This window comes from Condylura cristata, unplaced genomic scaffold (assembly GCF_000260355.1).
Source record: "Condylura cristata isolate star-nosed mole 26May11 unplaced genomic scaffold, ConCri1.0 scaffold00035, whole genome shotgun sequence".
NCBI classification, from domain to species: Eukaryota; Metazoa; Chordata; class Mammalia; order Eulipotyphla; family Talpidae; genus Condylura; species Condylura cristata.
In genome coordinates, this window is record NW_004567136.1 from 9831083 (window position 1) to 9850632 (window position 19550).

Below are 19550 nucleotides of genomic sequence, written 5' to 3' on the forward strand. Positions count from 1 at the left end.
TTTCTTTCTTTCTTTCTTTCTTTCTTTTAGATAATTTGGTGTGATTTTATTTTTAAATTTTAATTTTTGGGGTTCTATTTTTCTCTTTTATATGTACACATGTTCTACTCACCCTCCACCAAACCACTCACTCCAATACCCCTTTGCCTCCCACCTCCATCTCTTTCCTCTCTCCAGCTTCCTCTGGTCTGCGTGAATTTCCCTGGGAGAAGCCATCTTTACACGCTTTGAGATTCTATATACTAGTTTTCCCTGGTTTCCATACTATCCTTCCACAGACTGGGTGACTTAGAAATGGAAATGTATCATCTCATAGGTCTGGAAGTTGCGCTCCACCATTTCAGCCAATTATTCTGAAGTATCACCTTGACTTGCCGATGGCTGTCTCCCTCCTTCCGCCTTTCAGGGTCCCCTCTGTGTCTGCGTCCTGCCCCTTCTTATCAGGTCACTGCTCAGCGAGGGTCCACTCTAGTGAACTAATTTTAATTTGATTATCTTTTTGAAGACCCTCTTCTCCAAATATGGTCATGTTGGGAGCGACTGGGGATTAGGACTTCAACATATGAATGGGGGCGGGGGGGGGGGGGCTTGGAGAACAGAAGTCAGTCAGTCAGCAACATTCTCTTTCTTGTCTCTATTGATTTCTCCTCACATATTCACTGCCCCCTAAGAGGCTCTGTGCTGGCTTCACATCTGTTTCCTCTACTGGAATTTAAGCTGCCTGGGGCCAGGATTGTTGCTGGCTTGCTGTGGGCACTTGAATGCTTGTTGAATGAGGACTCTGAATGGGCTTGAGGAACTTGACCAAATGCCGGTTTCAGGGAGAGTCTTAGACGTTTAAAAAAAAGTAATTATCCAAAGCCTGTTTTAAAGAAAAGAACCTCAACTGTCCCTATATTTTATAAACTGGGGTCAAAGGATGGGTACAGGCTTTCCAATAAGGTTCACTGGAAAGGACTGTTCTGTTCCTTCTGAAACCCCAACACCCAGCACCATGGCCCTGACCTATGAGGGTCACGGGCTCCCCGCTTTTCTGTTTGTGCTTCCCTCTTTATGGGAGTTAAAATTTTTTATGCTAAAAAGTGAACAAAAATTGGGAACACAAACACACACTCAGAGTTATCTTTCGTCTATCTATAGTTCTCCTTTATTTACATTAAAGTTTCAGAATGAAGACTACTTATGGAGAACTTAGTCAACAGAAAACACTGTAAGTTAGTACATTGTAGACTAGTCGGGGTGAACCAGGCATGATAAATATTCGTTTTCATCCTAGGAGATTTTTGTCTTAGAATATGGTATTCAGGCTGGCAAGTGCATCAGAATCATGAAAATTACTTGTCTTCATTTCTAGTGTCTGATTCAGTGGACTTGGAATTATGACTGAGCACTTCCTTCTCTAACAGCTGACAATTTCCAGGTGATGCTCATTTTATGCTGAAGAAGTTACTTTCAGAACCTCTCTCTAAGGCTACATTATTCCCCTGGCCAATTAAACTGGGGAAACCCAAGGAAATGACATAGATATTTAGTCTACAAATAGCACATCATGACTTATTTTTCTTAGGATGAATGCTTCCCCTATAATCACTTTTCAGTTACAACAAGTAATCCATACTTACAGAAAAAAATTAGAACACACTAGCGTATTTAGAATAAAAGAGAGAAATTTCCCCCTTTGTACCCAGTTTCTGTAGACTCATCAAGACTACTTTGTTTCTTTTTTCTCATAAAAATTTTTAACCTGAAGGGGGATCTTGCAAACTGAAGAAAATGAAAGCTGACTCTGGAATTCAATTGCTTTTCGTAGAAGGAAGACACGTTGGGCAAGCGCTGATGCTGGGCAGATGGACCAGTGGTCAAGTTCGTCTTACTCAGAGGTGGAGTGAGAGATGTGGCCACCAGCAAGCCCACTGTCCTGGGTGTTCACTCCTGGGGCCCTCCAGACTGGGGAGCAGTCTAGACTGTATTCATAGAGTCATGGGTTTTTGTAAAATGTATAAAACTATAAAATGGTTTATTTATTTATTTTTTTCAGCTGGCTCCCTTCCTTGCAATTATAGACATTTCGATTTCCATCTGTATAAAATTCTGGCCCCTTCCCACAGACACCATAAATTTGAAGGGGGGAAATGTGGCAACATCGTTCACTTTACATTTTATGTTGTTTACTGAAAAAGCTTCTTTCACTTTATGAACAAAAACAAAAGCAGGAAGGATTTCTGTGGCAAGGCATTTTATTCTGTCATAATTTATCTTTAATAGATTTAATAGTATTTATTGAGAGATCAACTTAATGAAGATATTTTTGTCTCATAGATTTTAATTTAATAATTCAAGGCTACTAGCAAATGCACAGATCAAAGGTTTAAGGCTTAATTGGTCACTTGCCTTTGTATTTTAAAGGCTGCTTAAACATCAGGGGTAGTTCCATGATGGCTGTTAATACACATTTTATGATTTTTCTTTTTTGTTCAAATGCACATTATGAGGCAGCTCTCCTTTGCCATTAGTCCACCTCAGCTTCTTATCCAGTGATTTTAGCCCTGATAGAAACTAGCATCTTGCTAACTCTGCTGACCCTCAGAGCCTCCTTGTCAACACAGGCGTCACATTCTTCTACATTTTCTCTCCTCCCCTGGAGTAAAGGAAACCTTAAATCCAGGGTGTGGAAGTTAATCAGTTTTGAATTTTTATTTTGATATGTATCAGTCAAATGTGCTGCATTCCCTTCTCATTATTTGATTAGTCAGGAAAAAATATCTATGTTTTGAATGTCTGAGCACCAGACCCCATATGTAAGCTACTAGGTAGCTAATGATGCAAATCTTAAAATCATAGCTGTACCTGTTAAACTAAATAAAAATAAAAATAGTCTGTAACATATCGCTAACGATGAAAATTAAAACACTGTCTTGGGGCCTCCCTGGTGGCACAAGGGGTTAAGATGCAGCACTATGAAGTTCAATCCCTGGCCAGGGATCCACATGGCACAGCAGACCTCTCCTGTCTCCCCGCTGCTCCTCTCAGCAGTGTATTTCAGTCCAGCTGTCTGTTCTGCTCCTCATGCTATCTCTGGTGAACCCTCTCACTCCCCTCCTCTCTGCCTGCACCCCAGTTCTTGTATGCATAAATAACTAAATCTTAAAAAAAGCAAAATACTGTCTCATGGAAGGAAGGAAGTCTGAGTGGTTTATGGGCTCATCCTAAACTAAATTACTACTGATCTTTTTGTCAATCAATAGGCACAGATTACCATTCAACTCTTTCGAGTGTAGGGTTAATATCAGTCAAAATATAGATAAAACCAATCTTGCCAATTCTGGCCTATATTAAGGTTATACACTGTATTATATATTGTTAATTTTTCTTTGATAGTCTGTACTTTAGTACGAAACTCCTCCATTTTAACTAGACTTACAGACTAAATTTGCAGCTTCTCCAGCAGCTCAGCATGGCCATATGCTTTTCGCCCCTTTTTCGTCCCTTCTGTTTAACCTGAAGACAAAGGGGTAAGAACAGGACACTCACATGGGACAGTGATGTGACACTGAATGAATGGAAGTTATATATAAAAAGCAAAAAGAGAGAATGTGAGCACCCCTGAAATCGCAGAAGAGGCCCTCTTAGTTGTCTCTGTTGGCCTAAGACAGGGCGGATCTCTTTCATCACTGCTCCTGGAATTCTGCTACTGAGACCCATGCAACCCAATCTTAGCATGCTCATCTTATTGCAAAAGGATTTGGAGGTTAAGAGTGCACACGGCATTACAGAGACTTTCCGTCACCCTTACGAAAATATGAATTTCCAGAAAAGATGTATTTCCTTCTCATGAATGTGCTAACTGTTTACAACATGGACAAATGGCAACAAAGACAGGAAAATTCTACAAGTCATCTGTGTTTTCAGTATTTTTACTGAAGGAAGTTTATGTGAATTCTGGAAAATCTATGAGTAATAGAAATGAAATTAGAAGTTTACGAGGTATAGTTCTAATGTTAAAAAAAAATACAACCCCAGAATTCTTATCTGTCTGTCCCATGCACGTTTTATATAGAAGCCCAAGTCCTTCGTGAAGGAGGTAGGAAGAAAGTAGTTCTTTTAGAATAGTTTAGATGCAGTCTCTAATTGGTACTGATGAGATAATCCATGCAAATGATCTTCATTAACTGATAACGAGACTGAGATTTTCTTCATTAACTGATATAAGACTGAGGTCTTGCATATGTGAAGATGGAGCTTCAACCCTAACTCCAACAGAGCTCTCCCATCTTGCCTGTTTACCCTTGTCTTTCCTTCTATCAGGGGATATCAGTTTAGACATCAATTTCCTACAGGGGACTCAGCAGACTTTTACAGCATGCAAGTTGAAACCACCAGTTCATCGCATGCAAAAACCCAACAGCCATCATGAGCTAAGCTTTTACATCCACAGCTCAATAAAGATCTTCACCAAAAATGTTTATCCCTTGGGGTGTGCAGACATATATTGTCTCTTCTTACCTCCCCCCCCAACACACACTAGAAAATGATCTATTCCAAAATGTAAAACCTTGATTAAAGCCATTCCCACATTAATATACGAAGTAGCCATTTTATGGCACAGGCTAAAAACTCATCTGCAACTGGGATACACATTTATGACTCCACAACTTATGAATCTATTATTTAGCATGGTCTGGAAAAGAGTAATATGAAATGAAATAAAGAAAAATCAAACTTCTAATCAGTTTATGATCTTGGGGGATTTTTAGTCAAATGTACTACAAGAGGTAATGTAAGCAGGAAAGTGCAAAAAAAAAAAAAAGAAAGTCAGTTAAGTGGAATTTAAGTTGTCAGGCTACAGTGTAGAACTCCATTACCATATCTTCTTCTTCTTTTTTTTTTTTAATAGTATTCTCTGAAAAGCACTAGATGTAATAAAGTCAATTTAAAATTTGTTCTACCAATCTTTTGCATCTGTAATTTTCCCATTAAACGTAAATGCCCATGAGGCAAGCTATTTGCATTACATTGCATTTGCAGTCTTTAAAACAAACTATAAATCCCCTCCTTGTTTCATGTGATTGATGCTGTGTGTATAAATACCACCATAAACCTCAAAGGGGGCTAACAGTGACAGTAAATTAAAGTTTTCAAGTCTGGCAACATCTCAGCGCTCAGCCCTTGATCTGAAGCAGTGCTGTTAACCTTGCCTCATTGCCCTCCTGAACTCACCTTTTTTCCCTTCTTTCCCACTCTGCCCCCCATTCTGATTTCCTTGGGAAACACCTTCCCGACCCTGCAAGTCACACCAGGGCAGGGATGGCAGTTAATTAAATTGAGGCGAGCTGAAGGCCCTGACTTGGAGCCCTCCAGTATTTGAGATCAAGAATCTCAGGGGCCCGTCTCTTCTGTAAACAATGGTCAGCCACAGAGATACTGATTAACTGGCAAACCCCCCACGATTAGCCGCCGTTGGGTGATTGTCTTCTGCTCTGGCCTCCCCATCAATAGCAGAAGGAGCCACACGTGGTGGACGGAGGGCAGTGTGCAGGGGGAAGGAGGAAACAAGGTTGCTGGCCAAAGTTTTCAGCTTCCACTTAGGAAATCAGCCTTCAGCCCTCATTACTTTAACGCAGCTTCACTGCGATAATTCCTTCTTGCAATACATAGTCTGACCAAGAGGATCTTTAGCCATGTAGCAGGACTGGCTGGGACAGAAACAGAGCTGACTGCTCTCTGGGCTTTCAGAGGAACCTGTGTCTTTGGAATTCTCTGATGGAATAGCTGGTAAATCCTTTCTTGTCTTTTGTGGTCTCCCTGCGGCGGGGTTGAATTTGGGGGAAACTCAAAATGGCCATCTTGGAGAAACCGTGAGTGTGGACTCTTGGGCTCTGTTTGCCTTTCATATCAATCTGTGGTGATTCTTCTCTGAACTTGTACCAGTACATGCCTTGACCAACCTTATGTGATTGCTCCCAGAAATCATGCCAAAAGGAAAAGCAAATTGATTCAGGGTGCAGTGGGGTTTCTCATTGTTATCTCAAACACTCCCCATAATATTTTGTATGCTTCCCCTGAATGAAAGGAACATAATTGTCAAATCCCATGTCAGTTTTTTTCTAGCCATATATTTCATATATGGCTTCAAAATAGGAATGTAAATTAGCAGAACCTCACAGCTCATATATACACAATTCTTGGGGGGAATGGCAAATCTTCAAGGAGGGGTAAATTATTTCTCCAGAAGGGAAAGAAGACACAGAGGAGAAGCAAATTGTGAGAGGGGGAAGGGAAGGCCAGGAGAAAGAAGTGAAGGGATGGGAGAATAAAGCTAATTAATTAATTTAGGCTATTAATCTAGACCAAATGTCCTTTGACGATCTCAGAATCAGTGGTGTATCCCAAGTGGATATTGCCAGGAACATTAAAATATATTTGGATAAGAATATTTACATGGGTTTTCATTTCTTTTATAATTTTTTAATAGTTCTTGGATTCTTCCACCTACATTATTAGCATAATGAAGAAAATCTGCCCAAGACAGATTTTTGGTAACTTCCTTTGTCCTTTTTCTTCCAAATAGCACAACTATACATGGAACTTTCTGTCTAGGTGCCCTCTTTGGAAGGTAATTTGTGGCAACCCCTGCTCTCTCACTGTGCTTCTGCTTTTCTGTGTCAGGAAAAACAAAAGGGAAAACTCATGATGATTTTGCTAAAGCTACACATTTTGTGAACATTTCTGCAAATGTTTGTGTATTTTTAAAGCTAAATAAAAGAATGTCGAGGAAGTGGAAGGGCGTAGCCGTTTAGAGTTTCTGTATTTATTACGTGTCTGTTACCTTTTTTAGTGACATTACATTTCATCAGACTTTGAAATAATCCTACCAGGAACCTCATTGGTTTAATAATAAATTGGGAAAAGTCACATTTAAGAAACTTGCTCAAGGTCCCCAAAATAGTAAATGGCCGTGTTTTGGGGGATTATCCCTTTTTTGTTGTTGTTGTTGTTGAAAATCTCTGATGGAGTCAGTTGAAAAATACAAAATATGTGACTCTTTTGGGCTTTGGGACAACAGTGTCTTTTGGTCAACAGTTGGGTCTAAGTGAGTCACAGTTACAAAAGCATTTGCAGTTTGAGATGAAGCTCTGACTGTCTTGTCAGCGCTATAGATTCTACTATTGGAAAATATGCAGAATAAGGTGAGAAAGTTTGTGCACACAAGAGAAAGAGAGAACACGTATTAGGTGAAAAGAGACCGAGGAACAGTGAGGTGAGGCAGAAGAGAGCAAAGAGAAAAGGACATAGTTAGGAGTGGGTGGGACGTGGTGTAACCACACACACAATGAAGACAAAGTATTAAAACACACAAAGTTTATTTCAAGACCAGATGGGAGCCCTGTAAAAAAATAGGCCTTGCTCCCCACATACCTTGTCCTAACATAAAGGTCCCTAGTGCCGATAGCCTGTTGATGTTCTCCATTCTACAACTCTTGCTTTAATTCTCACTCTCATCCCACAAATCAAAATGGATCCCTCTCTTTAAAGGCCTGTTGTAGGCTAAGTATGAGGGTAAAATGACTCTAGTGCTATCATGAAATTACCCTTGCAGGATTGTGTCTATTTGATTGGGAAAATTGAATGTCTTAAAGGAAGCACTAATAGTGGAAAGCACCTTCTCTACCTGAAACTGCCTTTGTATTACTATTTAATATTTCCAGCATTAAAGGGATGAGGTGATAGGGGACACCATGGGAAAGGAATAGGGAGCATCGTCTCTCCTGCGCCTGTGCTTTTGTTCTGTGCTGCCTGATTTCTTTGTCCTGGGGAACCTACAGATAGTTTAAGCTGGGAGTGTGAATTTTGGGTACGGTGTTGATTACCTTAAAAGTTTATCGCAGGCACTGGAAATTCATATTCTAGTGTCCATGGGATCATTTTCTAGTATTTGATGTTTATTTGCTTTTCACCCATTCAAACACACAAAACGGTGATTCATCTTTAAGGAAAACACATCACGGAATGAGGTTGAAATCTCACCCCTAAACAGAGTATACTGTACTCCTATTTAATATGAAGTAGTAAAAAATACAATGTGAATTCCAAGGCAAGAGATGTAGGTTCTGGCATTTAGGCTCACATTTTTGTTCTTAAAGGGTGTGGGGGCTGGAAGACTTGGTCCTTGACTACACGACTTTGCTACTTCATCTAGAGAAGTTGGATACTCAGGGAAGACAGAAATGTAGAAACACTTAAAGGAGGGGAAGGTAACCAATTATTTATAAATATCTGATATAGAGGCTGAGTTCTAGCCCCCAGAAGGGATCTGAGTGTGTGTAGTATGTCTCTTGTGGTGTCATTGTACAAAATTGATGAGGAGAAGCACACTATTGAAGATACATTTATTTCAGTCAATATTATTATTTCTTTTATGCCACAGACTTTGGTTGAGTGGATCATGTATCAAAGTGTGAAGGGCACAAGGAACAGGATAGGAGCCTGGGGAAGCACTGAGGGAAGTGGAAAGAGCTGTGTGGAGAGGAGTTTGTGTCCAGAGTTTCCAACAAGGGAGAGTGATGGATTGGAGGAGGCAAGTTCTCCTGAGTGGGAGATACCTGAGGTAAAGTATGGGGGTCAAAACCAACAAATGAATGATGGGAGATGGTAAATTGGATAGACATGGCCACAAAAGATGTTTCAGAACAGTGAACAGAGAGGAGAGCTGAAGCAGAGGGTGTCCCCATAAGCCAGAGATTAGTCACCATCTGGAAAGTTGAGATGACACTCCAGAAACCTGAGTGAGTTTAGTGGGCCAGGTGGGGATTGCTGAGAACGGTCTAACTGGGCAGTTGCTCAAACCAAGTTTTATGTTTCTAGGTGGAAATGAAGGTGCAGAGTTTCCAGATGTGAATTTTCAAGAAAAAATTAACTATATACTTTGATGGAAAGCTTTCAGTCTTTAAATATTGAACATTCATTCAAATAACAGATTCTTACTCATTGATGCATAAAGAAAAGAAGCAATCAACACACCCCAGTAGTCTGTGACTTTGACTTTAGCTGAAATTATTTTTTGGTGTGGTAGTATAAAGTGATTGTGAAGGGACCTTCTTGCTATTGTGAGAAATATGAACAAAATTTCCAGTTTTTTACTTTGAAAGTTTTACCAAGTTCCTTGATCTATTTTATCACTAATCTCCTTCCATAGGAACATAAGTTGCTTATAAGAAATATCAACTGCTAATTAGTGTGCACAAAGTATATTTATAGTTTTGATTACACTGTGGTTCTGAGTTTTTGTTGGTTTTGTTTTGCAAGCTGAAATACATGTTGAATGCTTACTCATTTATAGAGACTTTTATTATCCATGATAAAGCAAAGTTCTGTTTTTATTTTCTTTATGAAAAAAAAATGGCTAACAAAATTACAAGCCTGAATCTTCTAATGAGTCATATAATCAAATCCTACCATTGACACAGACTCTAAAAACAAAAAAACACCCCAGTTGAAGTTTACCACAAAACTGAGTAGAGTCTACAGAGTAGCAGGCCAAAGATTCAACTTCGCTGCTACCGAGAACCTATACTCTTAAGCCTTCTGCAAGCACGGCCTTTCCACTGACCAATGTCAGACACCTCTTTTCTTTGCTATTTCGAAAGCTGCCATCACTGTCTGGTCATTACTGTTTTTCAGGAATTGATTTTTAGGGATTAACTGGAGAAGCCAAAGAAAGAGCAGGTGCTTCTACCTGGCTATCATGCAGGCAGTAATAATCATAATGATGGCTTGCTACATTAAGATATGTGGCACCAAGTACCCATTTCAACCCAAACAGATTGCAAATATATCCCTCCTCTTCAATCACCCTATTAATTTGGAAATGCTTAGATCTAAAATTCAGCATCGGAATCTACAGATCCTACCAATTAGAATAAGCTCCATTGTCCTACTAAAACTGCCACAGTACTGTTTGGTTTAACAGATAATGATAATTTAACTTCAGAATAACCTTGTCATTGCAAAAAGAATTAAAATTATAACTCTTCCACAATCTTGGTGTGCAGCTTTCTATAGACTGTAGTGTGCTGGATTTCAAGTCACATTCTTCTCTTGCTCATACCCCCAGGTCCTGGATAAACATTAAATGCACATTCATAAGAAGATGCCAGTGAACAGTAATAAGAAAAGTACTCAGTCAGGTCCACTGGTCAAAGCTTTGGGCATGGGTTGAAACCACCATTTCTTCTTTTTTTCATAAGGACAAGTGGTAAACGGAAACAAACAAGTGGTAAAAGGAAAATATTTCCCCATCTCCTATAAAATCCATCTCCATCTAGGGAACTAGCTGAAGCTGTGTCTTTAGTAATGCAAAGATAGTTTCCAGTGGGCTATTTGAGACTCAATGGACACATCCTCAATCACTTCAGCTATAAACAACATTATAGTCAATGAAATATAAGTCCTTTTCAGCGTAACCTGTCATAGCACAATATATACCCGAAGCTGTTGTTACCCCTTTCCCAAATTAAAAAAGGGAGAGAAGTATGGTTTTTCCATTGAATTGATGAAAAGCTTGGTAACACTAGACCTTTGTTGTATTAAGATGTCTATTTCCAGAGTTGTCAATAAAACTAAAACCAGAATCACCCAAAGGATTGCTTTTTAAAGAAAAAGTGAGAATTCTTCATTTTTAATTTTACTGATATATTTACTTATATAATTGTATATGTTAATTTTTAGGTAGACCTGTGGATTTACTTTTTTGTTGTCTGAATAGCATTTTACCAGCAAGGAACTGTATAAGCTATTTGTAAATAAATCAAAAATGGTCTCACATAAATTTACGCTGGCAGAAATATCTTGCAAGATTCTGAAAAACAGGAAATGAAACCCAGATTGTTCAAACAGACATGATTTTGTGAAAATCCAGAGTAAAGCTTTCTTTTCCTTTTACCTACCGGGAATCCTTTTCTATAGCCACTATTACAGCTAGTGCTTTATAGCACTCCACAACAGTTGGCAACTTCCATTCATTCTGATTCACTGCAAAAGGAATTTCACTCTGTCTCGCCTTATTATAAGCAGATGCCACTGAATTTATTGGGAAAAAAAAAATTCAATGGCAACAGAAAAGCCCAACATTTAAAAATAAAAAAACACGCTTAAAACAGTAGTTGTTTAGAGAGACCTCATTGGATCCCTGTGCTCTGGAACCTTCTCCTGGGTTGTGAACAATCGAGGATTTATTCCAGCTCTCTGCACACTGGGAAATGAAGACCCAGAAGCTCATTATCATGTCTATTAAAAAGCAGAAACTGGGGTACATCTAAGAAAAGATGTATTACTTTTTAAATCGCACTGCAAACTGCAGACCAATTGGGACTTGAACTATATAAAAATACTCTCAATGGTAGGGGTGGGGAGGGGTAGGATGGAGACTCGCTCTCCCAAACAGCAGGAAAATACCACGCCACTAAGTTTCATTGTCATGGCTTTGGAAAGGAAGCTTTCTGCAATTTTGGTGAGAAAGGATTTTTGAAGTCACATTGTGGTTTGATCCAGGGACGGCGAGGGGACGGCGAGGGGACTGTTTGAATAACTTAGGGGACCCTGTTCTCGGGGTGGTGAAGGAGGGTTTGATTAGCAATGACCAGTTAAATTCTAGTTAACCTCAATTATAAACCCTCACCTTTGCTAATTGGATTAATTTTTCAGCAGGCAATATACTTATAAAGTGTCCTGGAGCCAACTTCATGCCACTTTATGATGAGATAAAAATCATTCCTGTGGCCTGGCTCATTTCTGGAGTGGGTGTATAGCCAAATTCTGGAAAGGAAGAACAAAGTTGAATTTTACTAGGCAGTCGGAGGAGCCATTTATTACAGCTCTTCTTTTCACACTCTGAATAAAAATATGCTCAGTAAGCAAATTCTCTCAATTAAAAGCTTTCCAAACTCAGGATTTAATGAAACCTTAATTAAAGTCAATGGGAAAGTTATGTTCAGAAAGAAATTTCAAGGTACTCAAATGTGTCCTTTTATTTCCCTCCTGACTGATGCAAGTAGACTGACTGTTCCGGGCTCTTTCCAATTTTTTAAGTGTGTTTTGTGCACAGAAAGGCACAAACCAGAAAAACCTGTTGTATATCTATGGCAAAAATCACCATCCAGAGACAAGTGTGGCTACTTTCCCATTAAAATGGTGAAGCGTGTCATCACTCTGCTTCCGGCTGTTCCCGAGGGCTGGGAGTGGAACTTGCCTGTGTAATTTGTTGGACTCAGTTTTCGTTTTGTTTCTAATTCTGTCATGGAATTTGTGAATGGATCTAGTTCGAGTAAAATGGAACAATAATGTCAATCATAGGTATTTCCCGGTGGTGGAAATAAAAGCTTGCAAGTGACTCAAGCTGGAGCGAACAGAGAATCTGTTCACTTGGAAATACATTCACCCAGCTGCAGGCTGCTGTGTTTTAGAATCAGAGAAAGGGCAGAAACTTCTCATCTGTCTGGCCTGTTTCTTGGGCGATCCAGCACCCATAGGCCTCCATGGGTCCCAGGCTTTGGGGCTTGTGTGCCTGCTTAAAAGTACGAGAGTGATAAGGTGACATTTTCTGCATTTCTCTACACTGGCAGTCATGGCCATTTTTTAATTTGAAATTTGGGGCATATAATATTGCACCTCCATATCATGGACATGTTTCTCTCACCCTACCAAACCAAAATTTTGATTTTTTTCATGCATATGCCACAGCAATTTAGATTTTGTTCAGAAAATCAACATTTACTTATTTAATAATCAGAATTTAATACGAGTAAGAATTTCATGATGATGATGCTGATAAAGATAATAAAAAATAGCTTCAGATTCCTTCCCTTCTCAAACAATATAGGAAAGAGAAAATAAAAATTATCAGACTATGGAAATTAATTCCAATGTAACATGCTTCCTCTGTGTGCATGAGAGTGTGTGTCTTCTGAGGACCTGGGCATTGACTGTTCCTTCTGTATAACCTGAACCAGACCTTGTCGTCACCTGTTGACAGTAGTGAAGAAAGAAAGCCAAGCGTCGGGACGAGGACACAATAATGCCTGTTGACAATAAATTATCAAAACAATAATCATGTTTAGCCAATCCCTTTGTGTAAAACTGTTATTATGATTCCAGTGCCAGCTGTCTGAAACTTTAATTTAAGTGCTTGCTCGAGGCGAGACATTTGGAATGCTAGTTTAGAATGTTTTATAGCTCAAGCAATATGTTTTACTAACCTCAAATACTGTGATGATGGTTTAAATGGTGACTATAATTTGTACGTGGGGGGCTCCAGGGTGAGTTTTTCTTTCCCAGGGAAGTGTCTGCTACGTCAACATTCAGGCATTTCTGGGCTACCTGGGGCAGCCTCTCCTCAGGGGTCCTTGGAGTTGCAACTGACCTGCCTTCAAGTAACCACTGCAGGTGGTTAACTTTGGGGAAGTGACTTTAAGTCACCACAAATGGAAAGGTTCTTCAGAAACAAAGTTTCCAGTGAAAGCACTGTATCTGGGAGGCCACTGTCCTTAGTTGGGTCACAACAATTCACTCTTCCTCTTACCAGCAAGCACTCTCTTGACCCCCAGATGTTGGATAAGAAGGTAAAACCCAATCCTGCCAGGTTGTCATTGGCATGGATTCTTGTTTCACTATTAACAAATCAGTGATATGTTGGCATATTAACAATAATGAGATGATCCCACATTAGATGCAGTCAGTGCTGAGATCCAGCCCAACAGTCCTAAGATACAGTCCAATCTTTGCAATAGCCCTTATCGTGCATAAGTGATATGAACTATGACTTGGAAAGACAGTAGCAATTTAAGATTGATACAATTTGTTGCTTCTATCACAATATTATTAAGATAAGTCAGCTGTGGAGACTTATAAAATACTGGTAACACTATTTATGTCACTTTAGAATTTACAAAACACATCATTTCCATGAACTCATTATCATCATACCTCTTTCATAATAAAAGCTCACTTTACAGTGAAAGAATCAGAGATTTAGAGAGGTTGTATGATCACCTATGTATTAAATCTCCAGAGACCTAGGTCCAGACTTGACTGTTCCAAGTCTGTGGAACTTGGATCTGTCTTTATCAGTAATGTCTACAATCTGCAGTGATTTGCGACTCTGTTTTTATTTACAGCCATCAAGACTTGGACAAAAACCTGTCATAGATTGTGCCTTCCTCCCATAGACAGTAGAGGAACCTGAAAAGTAAGTTCCAAGTAAGATGTTCAGAAAAAATCCCTCTACCTGAAGACCTCAGACATCTTCTAGCTTTTCCAAGTGTATGGTAGAAATCTAATGAATCTTGGGAATAATTTGACATGTCCAATACAAAGCGTACTATATCTTTTCCCGCTATAGAAATGGCTAACTTAAGTTCTATAAATGTCTCCTGACATTTTCCAAAATAAAACCTGCTGGTGGAGATAGTTAGAAGATGCCAGCACAATTATGGTGACTACCTACTGAATAAACACATTTCTGATCACTGTCTTTGTTCAGCTGATTGACCCAGGCAATGTCTCATAAATTATTCTAATATGAGAACTACATTTTTTGTGCATTGGCTGTTTGTATGGCTAGATTCATTTCTAGAGAAAAAAAAAAATGCCTATATATCATTGCCTACTACAGTGCCTGGCACAGAGGAGAGGTATAACAACCATCAGATTTATGATTCAATGCCACCCTATTTCAGCTTATTGAAACTGGTTAGGCTTGTCTCTTGAAGGAATTCCAGAGGAAATGTTATATAAAACAATAATCCCTCCTCTCCTCTCAAAGTATTGGTTTTATAATTTCAGATACCTACATTTGAATTTATATTGAGCTGCATGTGATATTACTATGTTGAAAGCAAATGCTCTATTTAGTTGGAATTTACAATGCAATCTTTCAATTAATTCATATTTTTATAGAGGCTAAAACACATGTATAGAATATAGGTGACATTTACAACATTAGTGATTCTGTGAAAATATTGAATTGTTTTTTAGACACTAGGCCCAAAGGACAGCTAAAAAGCTACCTAGATATTACAGGTGTTGAATGAATGATTTGAGCCCACATTGCTGATCACTAGACAGTCAGGAGGATGTTTTGCTGGACAGTTTCATTCCTCAGAACTCATGCCTGGATGTGTTCAGCTGCTGCATCTTTGACATGCAGCACACAATGCTGCCTGTGATGTGACCACAGGCCTGAGGTCAAGCAATGTCAGCTCACTCATTTCCTGGGTCATTTGCCTGGTTGTTGAGATCAGTGGTCAGTGGCCACACAGTCAGATGGATAAGCCACGTGATAATTCAAAGTGCATATTAACATATAGCATAATCTTTTTGAGCTGGAGTTTTGAAGGGAAATTGGCATAACTATTTTTCTTGCTTTGTCTGCTTATTTAAAGTAGATTTTCACACACGGGTCAGTGTTGATATTAGAAGATGCTTATCATAGTGGTTGTTTCCGTAGTGTATTGATTATCACGTTTGCCTCACAAAATGCTCATCATGTGCACAGTTACATGGTATGATCATGATTTATTTGCTTTTATTTTTTAATGGTTTATGTATTTTTGATAAAGATAATTAAGTTCTTTTCTATTGCTGCAGTATATTCCACATCTCCTTGTGCAGTCACAAGTTTCCTTTCTCAAACGGCACGGCCATCCAGCCCAGAGGTCTCCTTCTCTAGGCGTCCATGTGTCCATGTTCTGACCACCACAAGCACTAGTGAAGAGTCCGTACTCTCTGACTATCCCTATCCCTCTTCAATTTTCTGAGTCTTTTTTGCCCCTGACTCCTCAGTAGGACACTTATTTCCATCCATTTTCTAAGGACAGTTCAGGCATTCATTTCTTTGTTTATTCCTCCCTGCTTTCATGGAATGGTCATTCGTGTGTAATCACCAGCAATGTAAAGAGAGTGGGAGTGGTCTGACCTTCAAGTAAGCAGGAATGGCTTCTACCCTCAATTTCAAAAGCTAAGACATATGGCAGTAGCTTTAGCATAGTCCTGGAATCAGATTTCCTGGGCTGGAATCCACCCTAAACAGTTTATTAGTTGTATCTTTGGACAGGTAACTAAACCAGTGATGCCTTTGTTTCCACATCTGTAGAACGTGGTGGATGATCCATGTCAAGTTATTGTAAGAATTAAATGAGATGTTACATGCAAAGTCTGGAGTATTGTGCTTCAGAAAAGGCACTCAAAAATGTTCAATGGGATGGTAGAGGGAAGGAGCATAATAGAAGACACTTCAAATAAACCAAAAGAATGAGAAGAGGATGTTGAGGTCTTGTAGAATTCATGGAGGAGAGGACTCCTTTCTGCAGGTGGGTGATTATGGGAGACCACATGGACAAAGTAGAACTGGTGCTAGGGCCGGAGGGGTTGATCAGTGTGGTGATCAAATATGACTGACAGATGAAAAAGAAGATTGTTCCATGCACAGTCCTGTTTCCCCAGTAGCTCCCCTCACTCATGCCAAGTCACGCCCCATGAAGTCCCCATACCTCTGTCTCTGCCCTGGAAGTCATTACTGGAGTTTTCAAGGGATCCCTTTTCTGTGCAGGGAACATGAAAACCTTCCCTGGAGGCTTCCACCCTACCTGCTCCTACTTTATGAACCTTCTTCTGTTATTACACCACACTGAAGTAATATGCCCATTAATTTCCTCCTAGACAGTCAGCTACCGAGGTCAAACCCCCAGTCTTTTTAACTCCTGCATGGCATAGTATGCACTCAAGAAAAACACATTGCCCTGAGGAGCACATGCTAATCTGGTCATTATAAGGAATAGAATATAAAGCTCCAAAACCTAGTTTATTGCGTGAATTATCCAGTCGCCCAGTGCCTTGTCAGGTCAAGTGCATTTACTTTGGAGTAAGAGTGACACTCTGAATCTCCTGTGTACTACTTTGAAACTTAAGTGAAGTTTCATTAGCAGATGGAATTTCTTATGATTTCTCCCTTTGGGGTGGTATTATCACACTTTAGTATCATGAAATTTTTCTATTGAAAGAACATTTTAAGTATCAACCAAATTGAATCAGCCTTGGACAGGACACAAAGCTTTAGACATGGGGGTGAAGGACAGTTTAGGGGAAACTTCATATTTTGGCAAGGGAAATAATCAGACATAATGTAAGAGGATGCCAGGTTACAAGCGAAAGCTTCTCTTGCATCTTCGCTTTCATCAGCTCAGAGAAAAACAAAGTGGCTATTTTTTCTAAGCAATTTTTACTCAGAAATATACACATCTGAAAAGCACAAAAGATCATTTTGGAATTAAAAAACACACACACACATCTGCATCCATTATGTTTTAGAGCCAAATGGAGTTCAAGTACATCGTTCATACTTACCTTACTTTCTTATAATGCATTGGATGAGTCTCTAATGCCTCTCAGACAGAGTCAGAAATTACATTCCTATCACAGAGGTCACAATGTCATTGATTCTTGGACTCATTTATATAATTTCTTTATTCACTTCTTTTTCATTTATTTCTTCCTTGACCAGAGAAGAGGCAACCAACTAACAAAAGCCCCAGCACTTTTGAAGCTCTAGAAGAATAACACTGACCTACATTAGCAACTTGAGAGCACGATTTTCCCCTACACTGTAGAGTAAAAAATTATAGAATAAAAAAATAAAGGGGTTACCAGTCATACAATTTATCTTCTCTTGCAATGCAGATTAAATGGCTATAACTTCATTGGACCCAATTTATTTGACATCTGTCAAAAGTCTGGGGTCATCTTTCTTCCATTAGTGAGGGTCTCCATTTCAACAATCCCCTCCATGCCCATATTCATGTCAGGTGTAATTGTCTACTTCTTGTCAATCTTCCCTGTTAATGGGATCAACAAGTGCTGACACAAGGCATCTCTTCCTTACGTTGCAAAGGCAATGCTGCTGCCTTTCAGGGACACAAGAGCAAAGAGTCAAAGGGAGATACAGTGCCTGGACTCCTTGTCATCTAGTGTTCTCTTTTATTTCATCCCCAACGGAAAAGCATCCCATTATGCCAACCTCTAAGATACAGAATTGCTTTGCAACTAAAATGCTGCAAATGATTGGACTCTGAAGGTTGTTTTTGTAGGGGTGATCAACCCATCCCATCACTGAAATTTTGAATGTGTGAAATGAGGGTAGGCATTGAGTACACATGCTTTGTGGAAATAATGGGTAGGTTTTTGCATTGAGTTTCAGTGTAAAGAAGTGTGCTATTAGGATCTGCAGAAGCCATTATCCCAGCCTCAGCCACTATGTTGATGTGTAGACTTAAAACTTGATTGTGGTAAGTCTACAAATTACAATCTGTTGTAGAACTTCAAAATAACATGGAGATGGTGGGGAGGGCAAGCTCTGTGATTCTGGCTGCTTCAGATGCTTATTCAAGAGTGGTTAATCTGGGATACTTTTCAAGGCATCAGGAATTGACTCTAGGTAAAACAACTCTCCCATCCCTGTGTATGTGCGATTGAGCTCAAGAGGTTGTATGAGAGCATCTATTCTTCCCAAAGTGCATTTTTGAACCCGAGAATCTGTTGAGATAGTTACAAAACCCATGACCTATGATAAAGGGTGTGTTTAGAGTAGGAAAACCACTTGCCCAGGATGTATTTTGAGAAAAAAGACCAGCCCTGAGCCACAAAAGCATTGTGGGTACACCTTACCCAGAAAATCTCTTACTAAATCATGTTGAGACTTTTTTATGAATGCTCTGCCTTAAAAACAAACAAACAAACAAACAGAAAACAAAAAACAAAAAAACCCACTAAGTTAAAGTGACTAAAGAATCCTTATCCAAACATTCTTGTGAGTAACTTTACCACTTAAACATTATTCCGACTTTTGAATCATTTGATTTCTAGGTTCATTCTAATGTGTTTATGTTTGCATTGGTATCTTTGATTTACAGCCAGTGGTAAGAAATGAATAAAACAGCTTGGTTGAAGCAAACATAATATGGCTAGTGAAGGCAATGTTTTCTCTTCACTGGCAAAGGAGAGGTAACCTTTCTATTGACATGGCATACAATATTCAATGTTATATTTATTTTTATGAAATCTTATTAGATTTTGCATCTTTATTGTATATACATTTTATGGTCATATTGTATATACTATCTGCGTACACTGCTTTATTGTGTACAATATATATTAACCACACACCTTTGCTATCTGTATCGTTTTATTAAGGTTGTTATATTGTAATGTTTAATAAAGTGGTATCCATCAAATAAATATAAATGTTACATAAGATGTGTTTAATAGGTTTTATAGTATATATTTAGTAAAATATATCTCTAGTGAGGCATACTGTAATGATTTCGGATTTTGTTGGGTAAATGTTTCTCTTGGGCATGGACTGTACAGAGCTGGGAGCGTCACATTTCATAAGCCATGATTTCCCCCACCATAGTCACCCCCAGCCAAACGCATATACTCCTGTTTAAAAGTATTCTGCCGCCTTCCTTCAAATAAGTGTGCTAACTGCCAAATCACTGAGTCAT